Source organism: Pongo abelii, chromosome 6, assembly GCF_028885655.2.
Source record: "Pongo abelii isolate AG06213 chromosome 6, NHGRI_mPonAbe1-v2.0_pri, whole genome shotgun sequence".
Classification (NCBI taxonomy): Eukaryota; Metazoa; Chordata; class Mammalia; order Primates; family Hominidae; genus Pongo; species Pongo abelii.
Genome location: NC_071991.2, coordinates 120,521,318 through 120,531,598, shown reverse-complemented (window position 1 = coordinate 120,531,598; position 10,281 = coordinate 120,521,318). Strand labels below are relative to the sequence as shown.

At 38.6% G+C, this 10,281-nt stretch overlaps 1 long non-coding RNA gene across 1 annotated transcript in view; it reads right to left on the bottom strand.

The window, feature by feature from the left end:
* Positions 1-8,742: 8,742 nt before the first annotated feature.
* The window catches only part of LOC129060465 (uncharacterized), a 31,711-nt gene continuing 30,172 nt past the window's right edge, over positions 8,743-10,281 (bottom strand). Inside the window, exon 3 of the long non-coding RNA XR_008527220.1 lies at positions 8,743-8,933. This is a non-coding gene — a long non-coding RNA (uncharacterized LOC129060465). The remainder of the gene's footprint in view (positions 8,934-10,281) is intronic.

Sequence of the window (10,281 nt, the reverse complement as noted above, 5' to 3'; positions counted from 1 at the left end):
CCCAAATTCTAAAATCTAGGCTTCATGGCTTGGAGAAACCACCCATTCCTATGGTTCAAAGAATCAATGAAACAATGTCTACAAAAATATCCAATTGTATTAATCAGTTCTGGTACTGCTATAAAGAAACACCTGAGACTGGGTAACTTATTAAAAAAAAAAAAAAAGAGGATCATGGTTCTGCAGGCTGTACAGGTAGCATGACTGAGGAGGCCTCAGGAAACTTTCAGTCATTGTGGAAGGTGAAGGGGAAGCAAGTATGGCTTAAATGGCTGGAGCAGGAGGGAGAGAAGAGGGATGCACTACACACTTTTAAACAATCAGATCTTGCAATAACTCACCCATTATCATGAGAATAGCACCAAAGGGGAAATCCACCCCCATGATCCAATCGCCTCCCACCAACATTGAGGATTACAATTTGACATGAGATTTGGGCAAGGACATGGAACCAAACCATATCACCAAAAATCTATGAAACACCAGTACCCATGAGATATTATCAAAAATAAGATTTCCGATTTCCTAAGAAAATAAGGTCAATATCAATGACCACTTTTATTAATGAGGGTTCTCTAGAGGGAAAGAACTAATGGAATATATATTATATATATATAATATGTGTATATATTTGTATATGTGTGTATATATATATACACATATTATATACATATATTATATATGGGAGCTTATTAAGTATTAACTCACACGATCACAAGATACCACAACAGGCCATGTGCAGGCTGAGGAGCAATGACAGCCAGTCCGAGTTCCAAAACTGGAGAACTTGGAGTCCGATATTTGAGGGCAGGAAACATCAAGCATAGGAGAAAGATGTAGGCTGGGAGGCTAGGCCAGTCTCTCTTTTCACATTTTTATGCCTGCTTTTTATTCTAGCTGTGCTGGCAGCTGATTAGATTGTGCTCACCCAGATTAAGGGTGAGTCTGCCTTTCCCAGCCCAGTGACTCAAATGTTAATCTCTTCTGGTGACACCCTCACAGATGCACCCAGGATCAATACTTTGTGTCCTTCAATCCAGTCAAGTTGACAACTCAGTACTATCCATCACACCACTGTAGTAGTCTGGATATCTGATTGAATGCTTAATTAAATAAAATCAATTACATTCTTACCTTATCTTATTCCTAAAAATATCTAAGAGCATTCAAAGGGTACACACAATGCAGAATAAAATAAATAAAAATATGTTGGGAGAGTAAAGGTAAAGGGCAAAAAGGGTAGAAAGACAAAGTAAGAAGTGAAATCAGCACTCAGATGCAGGCCACAGGACCCTTCAAATGAACAGAGATGGACAAAATCTCTTAGCTCTCAGTTTCAGGCAGCCAGTTTGAGAAGGGAATTCACCCATGTCGTGATTCACAAGGTACCCAGCAAAACCCCTAGTAGCCATATAGGGAACCTTATCTCTGTGGATCTTCAGAGAGGGGACTTTGTAATAGAGTGAATAGTCTTCTCAACAACACCCACATAGCAAACCCAGAGCCTTGTTCCATACAGCTATTTTGAAAGTCACCATTCTAAAAACTTTATGTGTATTTTCCCACTCAGATTCAAACAACCTTGTGAACTAGGTCAATGTTTATCTCCATTTGAATGGAAGAAAATTTGGACACAGTTAGTGTATTAGTCCATTTTCACACTGCTATAAAGGTACTACCCGAGATAGGGTAACTTATAAACAAAAGAGATTTAATTGACTCACAGTTCTGCATAGCTCGGAGGCCTCAGGAAACTTACAATCATGGCAGAAGGGGAAGCAGGCAACTTCTTCACAAAGTGGCCGGAGAGAGAAGAGTGAACAGGGAAGAGCCCCCTATAAAACCAACAGCTCTTGCGAGAACTCACTCACTCTCACGAAAATAGCAAGGGAGAGAACCACTCCCATGATCTAATTACCTCCCACTGAGTTTCTCCCTCAACAGGTGGGGATTATGGGGATTACAATTCAGATAAGATCTGGGTGGGGACACAGATACAAACCATACCAGAGAGGTTAGATGACTGGCACCAGCTACCACATTCAGTAAATGATGAAGGTGGAATTCAAACACAGGCATTCCAGTTTCAGAGCTTATCCTTCAAAGTGAGTCAAATTATTCAGGAAAAACTATTTCATAAGAGAGTCATGCAAGACCATCCATGGAAGTAGCTCTGTAGTGCTGTGGCTTAATTCGTGAATATAACAGAGATTCTCAAACTTCAACATACACAGGAATCTCTTTCATAGTTAACAAAGCTGCACAGGGGATTTTAATTATGGTAGACCATTTGAAAACCTCAGTTTTTCTAACATTAGAACGAATTAGAGTCACCTGGAAGGCTTGTTAAACCAGCGATTCCTGCCCTCCTGACCCCTCCTTGAAGTTTCTGATTCAATACACCTCATGGGGCCTGAGATTTACATTTCTGACAGATCCCCAGGTAATGTTCATGCTGTTGATGTTCATGTTGGTAGGACCACAGCCTTCGGGCAATCATCATTAGTGATATTCTAAACAGGATTAAGTATTGGTTGATAAACAGTGAATTTAATTTAATTTAAAATTTTATTTTCTGAGAAATACATGGTTCCATCTTTTGTTATTGGGACAAATGCTAAAAAATAGACTCAGTCCTGATGCACACTATGTGGCTTGTAGACATATGCAGGCATTTTGCTTTTATAAGATTGGTGCAAAAGTAATTGCATTTTTGCCATTACTTTTAACGGCAAAGACCGCAATTACTTTTGCACCAACCTAATATAAGCTAAAAATAAAATCCTAAGCCCTTCAGCCGACTGAATGGACGCCTCTCTTGGCCAAGGGGACCCCAGAGAAACCTTAAATGCTGAGTTTCTGGCCATGCCTGGACAGGTGGTCAGGCACACCTCATTATACCCAATTCCCTTTGCAATTTAGACACAAAAACTGACCAGCATTAACATTAAAATAAAGATCATAAGACTAGCAGAATAGATTCTTTGTGGCAATAAGATATCAAATCATAAACACGACCTAAGGCCATGCCATGCAAGAGTTAAGTCATGCACCACTGCACTTAAAGAATAAACTGTGTTCTAACTGCTACATGGTTTTTCTTTTGCTTTATCAGCTAAACAAGCACTGACCTTGAGATAAGCAATATTGAAAGAATTGCAGCCCACTTCCAGATGATGACTAACCGACCCCCTCTTCCACAACTCATAACAACAGCTTTGATCGAACAAGGTACTGATTCCTGCAACTTTCCCGTGATAAGAGATGGCAAACCAAGGACTGGTTCTGGCCAGTTTACACACTTGAGTGTCTTCATGTCTCTACTTCATCTTCTGACCTATAGGGCCTACTTTTAATACATTTAAATGTTAAGTCTCCTAATGGGTCCTACGTAACATGCATGTTTATTCAATACATATGCATTAGGACCGCCTTCATGAATATTCATAGCTCCTCCTGTAACCTGTTGAATATGTATACTTGGCCAAGATATTCAACATAAATCCCTGTTCTACCCTTCCTTCCCTTGAAGTGCCTGCTAATGGCTTTGACTGGAGGTTATGCTTCCTAGCCTGTAAGAATGTCCAACTTGCAGGCTGTAACCCTTTATAAGAAATAAAGTCTCCTTTCTAAATTTATAAATTGTGTGATTTTTAAGTGAACACTTTCAAGATATTGGATTATACTATCTGACATAAAGTCTTATTCAACTGTTACACAGCATGGCCTTTTGGAAGTCACTTCCCACTCCAAGCAGTTTATCAACATATTCTTTCCAACCACAGAGAAGACTCTCCCTAAAGACATTTTCATTAGTATTTATTTCTACACATTGCAAAATATTTTGAATGATGAGTAGGAATTTTATACATGGACAAAGCTTGGAAGAATGTCTCAGGCAGAAAGCAGAGGCTTGGAAGTGTAAGAACACATGTTTTGTTTAGGATTGGTTTGGTTTTTTTGGGTAGGGTCTGCTTTATAGACAAGCATGAAGTGTGATGCAGGCTGGTGTAGGGAAAGGGGCTGATGGTATAGGCTGGCATTAGAGTCTGTAGGGTCTTCTAAATTATGTAGAAAGATTGGACTCTCTCCTTTCCCAAGTGGAGAGCTCTTGGTATGTCTGCACAGGAGTGATACGTTCTGTTTCATTTGAGAAGAGCCCTCTGGTGGCATTGTGGAGCATTCAGCATTGTGGAAGTTGTCAGGAATGGATATAGAGACCAGTTAGGAGACCCTCGAAATAGTGAGAGATGGTGAGAGCCTGAACGAAAACAGTGGTCATGGGGATGAAGGGGATGACAGACATTCAAAGGCAAGTAAAATCGAGAGCACTTAAGGATGGAAGGAGGGAGGGGTGTGAGCAAGAGGAAAGAACCAATGTAATGTTCACATCTCTGGTTGATGGGGGCTGGGTACCTTCTTGGTGCTATGACCACGTGATCATATATTCCAGTTTGCCCAGGACTTTCCTAATTTTAACACTGAAAGTCCAGTGTCCCAGAAAACTCACAGTCCTGGGTAAATTATCACAGTTTGCCACCCTAGTGATGAAACTGATATCCTGGTCCCTGAGATCACTACCAGGCCCTTCCATGGTAGTGGAAAACTACCTGCCCTAGTGGAAAACTAAACTGCCCTATACGCCCTTCTCTGCCAAGTTTTCTAAATTAATGCATTTGTACCCTAGACTCAGTTCCTGATCCAAGAACAGATTACCCACTGGTCAGGACAGCTGCTTGACTCTAGTACAATCATCTAGGGTGCAGTACCTCCACATAGCTCCCTCCTGTCAGTGTCTGCACCCTCTCTCTCACATTCTGGCCAGAAATATCCAACAAGACAAGCTTCTCAGAAGTATCTCTAGCCCCTCTGACTTTAAATATCCTTATTTCTAGAGTCTTGTGCTCTGTGTCCTCCTCATTAGTTGGCAACAAATTATGGTGCATATATGAAGCCAGAATTAGCAGAGTTAGAGGAAGAAGAACACTAGCTTTGGAGTCAAACAGATCTGAATCTGGACTTTGAGCGAACTCAAGCAAGGTACTTAACCTCTTGAAGCCTCATCTATAAACATGAGATTGTTGTTGGAAATCGATAGTATGACGGATACAGAATGCTAGCCATTCATCATTTGATTTTTTCTTTCTTAGGTCTTTATAATTTTAGATGTTGCCTTTTTCCCCTCAGGAAAGAGTCTGAGATTAATTCATTGTCTCAGCCTTAGTCCTTCCAAATCCACACTCCTTCTTTTCTCAGCAGCTTCTACTGAGACCCCTGGATGGCTGTTGCTGCATCTGCCCAGGACATAACATTCCTGTAGGAGAAAGAAGAGTGATTGGGAGGAAATATATTAGTAGTTTCCAATACTACTATGGTCACACTAACTCCATATATGTTTTGCTGAGTGTCTGATTATGGAATCATACATGCATTCACCCATGTTTTATTCTGATGCCATTTCCTTTCTGGAAAATATAGTTCTAATTTTTCAATAAATTATTAAAGGATAATTCTTCTTTCTCTGGAGAAATCAATGATACAGTAACTATAATTGCTAATTCTTCTTACTCAGACAAATGCATATTTCAAAGTAGAGAGGAAGAATTGGTTGGTGAAGCTGAAAGTAACTTATGCCTTAAAAAACTGTTTATGTCCTTTTTAGTATTTATGCTAGTCAAGGAGTAGAAGACTTCATATAATCAGCTGAATAACCTAAACTTCTGGAAGGTAGACTTTAAATATTTTATTGGAAATGTAGTTTTGTGTTCCAAGACAGGAGATGGGTAAATAACATCTTGGCAGTCAACACCATAAGTATTATTACTATTAACTCTGTATCAGTGAGTTAGATGTCAATCTTGGGGCAGATTCTAGAATGGACTACTGAAAGGAGACAATTCTGTAGACCCAAGTGTGAAAGGAAAATATCTTGGGTCCCCAAAATCACTAAGGAGAACTGAAGCTGGAAATTGCTTAGGGAAAACCTGCCTCCCATTCTATTCCGAGTTATCCCTCTGCTTCCTGAGATAGATGCATATCTGATTGCCTCCTTTGAAAGCGTAGTCAGAAACTCAAAAGAATGTGAGAGTTTGTGTCTCACCTACCTGTGACCTGGAAGCTCTCTCCCTGCTTAGCGTCTTCCTGCCTTTGCTTCAAGTTGTCCAGCCTTTCCAGACTGAACCAATGTCCTTCTTATATATATATTGATTGTTGTCCCATGTCCCAAGCTCTGTGTTCACCACCTTGGGTACATGTCATCAGGACTTCCTGAGGCTGTGTCATTGGCACATCCTCAACCTTGGCAAAATAAACTTTCTAAATTAACTGAGACCTGTCTCAGACTTTTTTGGGTTCACACAAGTTAATAGTAGTATCCAAAAGCTTTCTAGTAAAAGAATTTCAACTTGAAAGAACATACTTGAAGAAGGGAACCTGTTGAGTATAATATCAACGATTTTAGATTAAAATGTAGAGGACACTATTACTCAATATGTGCATAGCATACATGTGATAAATAAGTCATGGCAATTCAAAGCATATGTACAAACCTAACAAGATGAAAACAAGAAAAATATGCCATATTTATCATTATGACAATGTAGAAATTACTTAGCTTTAATACATAAAACATATTTTTGAATGTTTATTGAATAATAAGCTCAATATGTTTCTGCAATGTAAAAAAGCTCATGCAATTTTGCCTGCATTGCTATAAGAATCATGTCCAGAACCAAGGAGGTGTCAGTCTACTCCTGCTTTTTGCTGCCAAACAGAATCTGAAATAGAACATTCAACTCAGGAACTCAGCCAGAGTCAGAGAGATGAGTGCCCAGGATAGTGAAGAGACTTAAAATTTGAGACATGAGGAATAGTTGAAGCAAATGGAAATGGGAAGACTTCAAGTATATAAAGGCTGTCACATGGAAGAGAAGTTGAAGTTCTCCCTCTCATGGTCCCAAGAAGCAGAATTAGAACAGTAGATGAAGCTACAAGAAGACAAATTTTGTCTCAATGGCAGAGGGAAAGTAAGTCTAACAGAGAGGAAAGGAGGTATTTAAATATGAAATGAGGAGAAATGAGTCATCCATCAGCAGAGATATTGAGAAAGAATGGGCTCTTTGGCATGGATATTACATGGAGGTCTAGATCAATTTTCCAAACCAGAGTTACTGTGGTTCTCAGAAAGTCACCCCAGGCCAAGACTCTTGCCATGAGAACTTGTAATTATTTTAGGGACTATGAAAATGGAGATTGTTATGCAAAATAACGGAGCATTCACAATTAATTGCCTCCAACTGCATTTGTCTTACGCTCTACTAAGTCACTTGGAGTTCTTTGCTGTGAATAGGCTCTCTTCCCCTTGTAGAGGCAGAGTATTTTATTCATATCAATTCATTCACTAGAAAAATCTGTATTTGGGTCCATTTTAGTAACCTCATTTCTTTTAAAACCTCCCGGAGATCAAACTACTCAGTATCATTTGTTTATCTGGGACAAAAGTATAAATCAAGCTGTGTCCTCATGGCCTATCTGCCAATTAATGTGGTTTAATTGTACAATGATGTAAGTTGAGAAGAAAATATTGTTCTGAAAAATGTATCTTTTAGAATCAATGATAAGGAAAATGGATAAAAATGTAAGTCTAAAGGACTTGTCAGAGTAAATGTTGGTGTGTTTCTTCATGAGATTGTAAGGCACTCATTTTCTTTAAATACTGAATTTTCTTCATAAGCAACCAATTTGAACCAAAAGCCACCAACCTCATATAATAAAAGAAGCCAAGTGGTGAAGAACAGTGAATGCTGTAGCTATGCCAAAGAAAATTACTGTGAGAGGGCAGCCTGGCTAACTTCCTATATTCATGTTAATAACATATTGTCAGCTAGTCTATGCTTAGGTAAAAAAAATTCCAAAGATGGGTCAGCCTGACAGGAAGTTGGATTGTGTCAATGTCATTTACTACACTTAAAATCAGTTCACCATTAGAATTATGTTAACGCTTTACCTTTTCATTGTTATCAGGGATGGGAGACGCTCCAAAGAGACCATATTTTTGGTGGTAAAAATGGTAGGAGAAATATCAGGGTTTTTTTTTTTCTGAAAGAGAAAAATTAACACATTTGGCCATGAGCAATAGTGAATTTGTAGCAGAACTGAGATGACCGGGGAAAACATTTCCCTCATTAATGTCTTTAAATTTGTTTTTTTCTAGCTATACTCAAAAGCAGTTTCTGATTAGCTAGTCTGAGTTTCCTGGAAGCCTTCTGACTTGACAGGGGGAGTGGACACTTGGATCAGCTGGGATTATAGGGTATTTCTACATGATACATTTCTATGGATTTCCATTTCTAAGAGTCCTAGAATCACAGCAGTCACTACCCAAGTGCTGACTTAATAAATGCCATATCCAGGGGTCCTGGATTCACCTCTGAATACGCTAAACATTTTCACAAAGATTACAATACAGTTGCCTGTGTCACCACTGTAACACAGGTGACACCAGGTGGCTGTGCAGGGGAGGGTGACACAAGCAGGAAGAGGAGTGGAGCAAACAGTGTTCTAGATATCTGAGAGCAGTTTTACTCAACTTCCCTTTTCTAATAGTATGTTAAGTGTCCTGGAATGTCCTTTCTCTTCCCTTCTCTACATTCCCAGCTCCCTGAATTTTCCTCTTTCACCTCCTAGAGAACCCAAGATTAAAATGTGATAAGGCTCGGCCAAGAGAAAATTATTCCTCCCCACCCTGATGGAGGTTGTGGCCAGTGGTGTCTTGGCTTCAGAGCTGACATATTCTGGCAGGTGCTGTTATTGCTAGAGGGAGGTCTTCCTGTTTAGGAATTTGCTTTCCTTCTCAGTTCATGAGCATTCAGGTCTTCACCTTGTAGGACACAGTTCAATCTTCATCTATTCAGTTAGTCATTTACTTCATTACACTGGAAGAATAATTATTGAAATTGTGGTTAATAATAAATGATGTTAATTTAAGGTTTTAGGGACTTGTGTATAAATCTAAAGTCTCTAGGGTAGATTGTTCTACCCTAGCTAATTATTTTATGCTTTATCTTAGGAAATGAAAGTAAAAATTGATATAGTTAATTGACATCAGCCTGGAAATTTTACTATATACACAATCTACATGCTTTTCTTTCATCAAGAAGACTCAACATCTTAAGGAATAGAGATGTGAGCAGAAAAAGAAATAAAACTCTAAAAAGTGCTAATGTAAATGACTACAGGATGCTACTCAGGAAAAAAGATCATCTTAATTTTAACAGTATCTAAAATGTTTGGGGATTCAGCTCACATATGGCACTCAAAGAGTATACCCTTCACAGCGCAGTGCTTGTAAGTTATGCAATTTATGAAGGTAACCAGAGTATATAATTAAGGGTACACTATGAGTGAGTTTTTGAATTAAGGGCTAGTCAAAGCTTAAGAACAAATGAATGTTGGGAGAAAATCTGGCTTACATTTTTTGACCAATAATCTCAACAATAGCAACTGAATAAACCTGGCATGCACTTTGAACTCTAAAAACCCTAAGAGTGAAAATAAAAACACATAATTGAAGCAAATGCACTGTCTTTTTGTATACAAATGCACCTGGCTGTTTTCACCAGCACATTAGAAATGTATACTGAGTATATACACTTTTTCATCTAAGTGTATATATGTATGAGTACATTTGCAATGGGGCAAATATTTTCCATTGAAAAGCCATATCTCATTGCAAACCTATATATTCTATTGACAAACTGCTTGAGTAAACCATACTATATAAACAAGGAAGCTAATTGGTTTCCATTTATCTATACTCATAGGTAAGTTTAGAGAAAGTATTCTTTGAGTATTTACTTGTACCCAACACTTTACTAGGGACATAAGTGATGCAAAGGAAGTAGTCTGTACTTCCTTGTACTCAAAGAATTAACAATCTTACAGAAGATGTAAGAGTTACATGCATTATTAAAATAGTAAATAACGTCAGTCTACTCACAGGCCACAATGTGTCTTACAGATATTATCTATGATTTTCAAACTTTACTGTGTATTAAAAATTATGCAGGGTGCCAACAAAACATGAAGGTTTCAAAGTCACATTTAGATCCAAAAGGGAAGGGAATCTGCATTTTTGTCAAGCACCCGATATTATTTGAATACAGTTGGCTCAAGGACCACCCTGGGTGTGCACATGGAAAGTGAAGGATTGGGGATTTGGGCAAGGACTGGGATTGTTAGGATGGTTTTGAGATGAATCTACAAGGTCAAACTTCAACAATG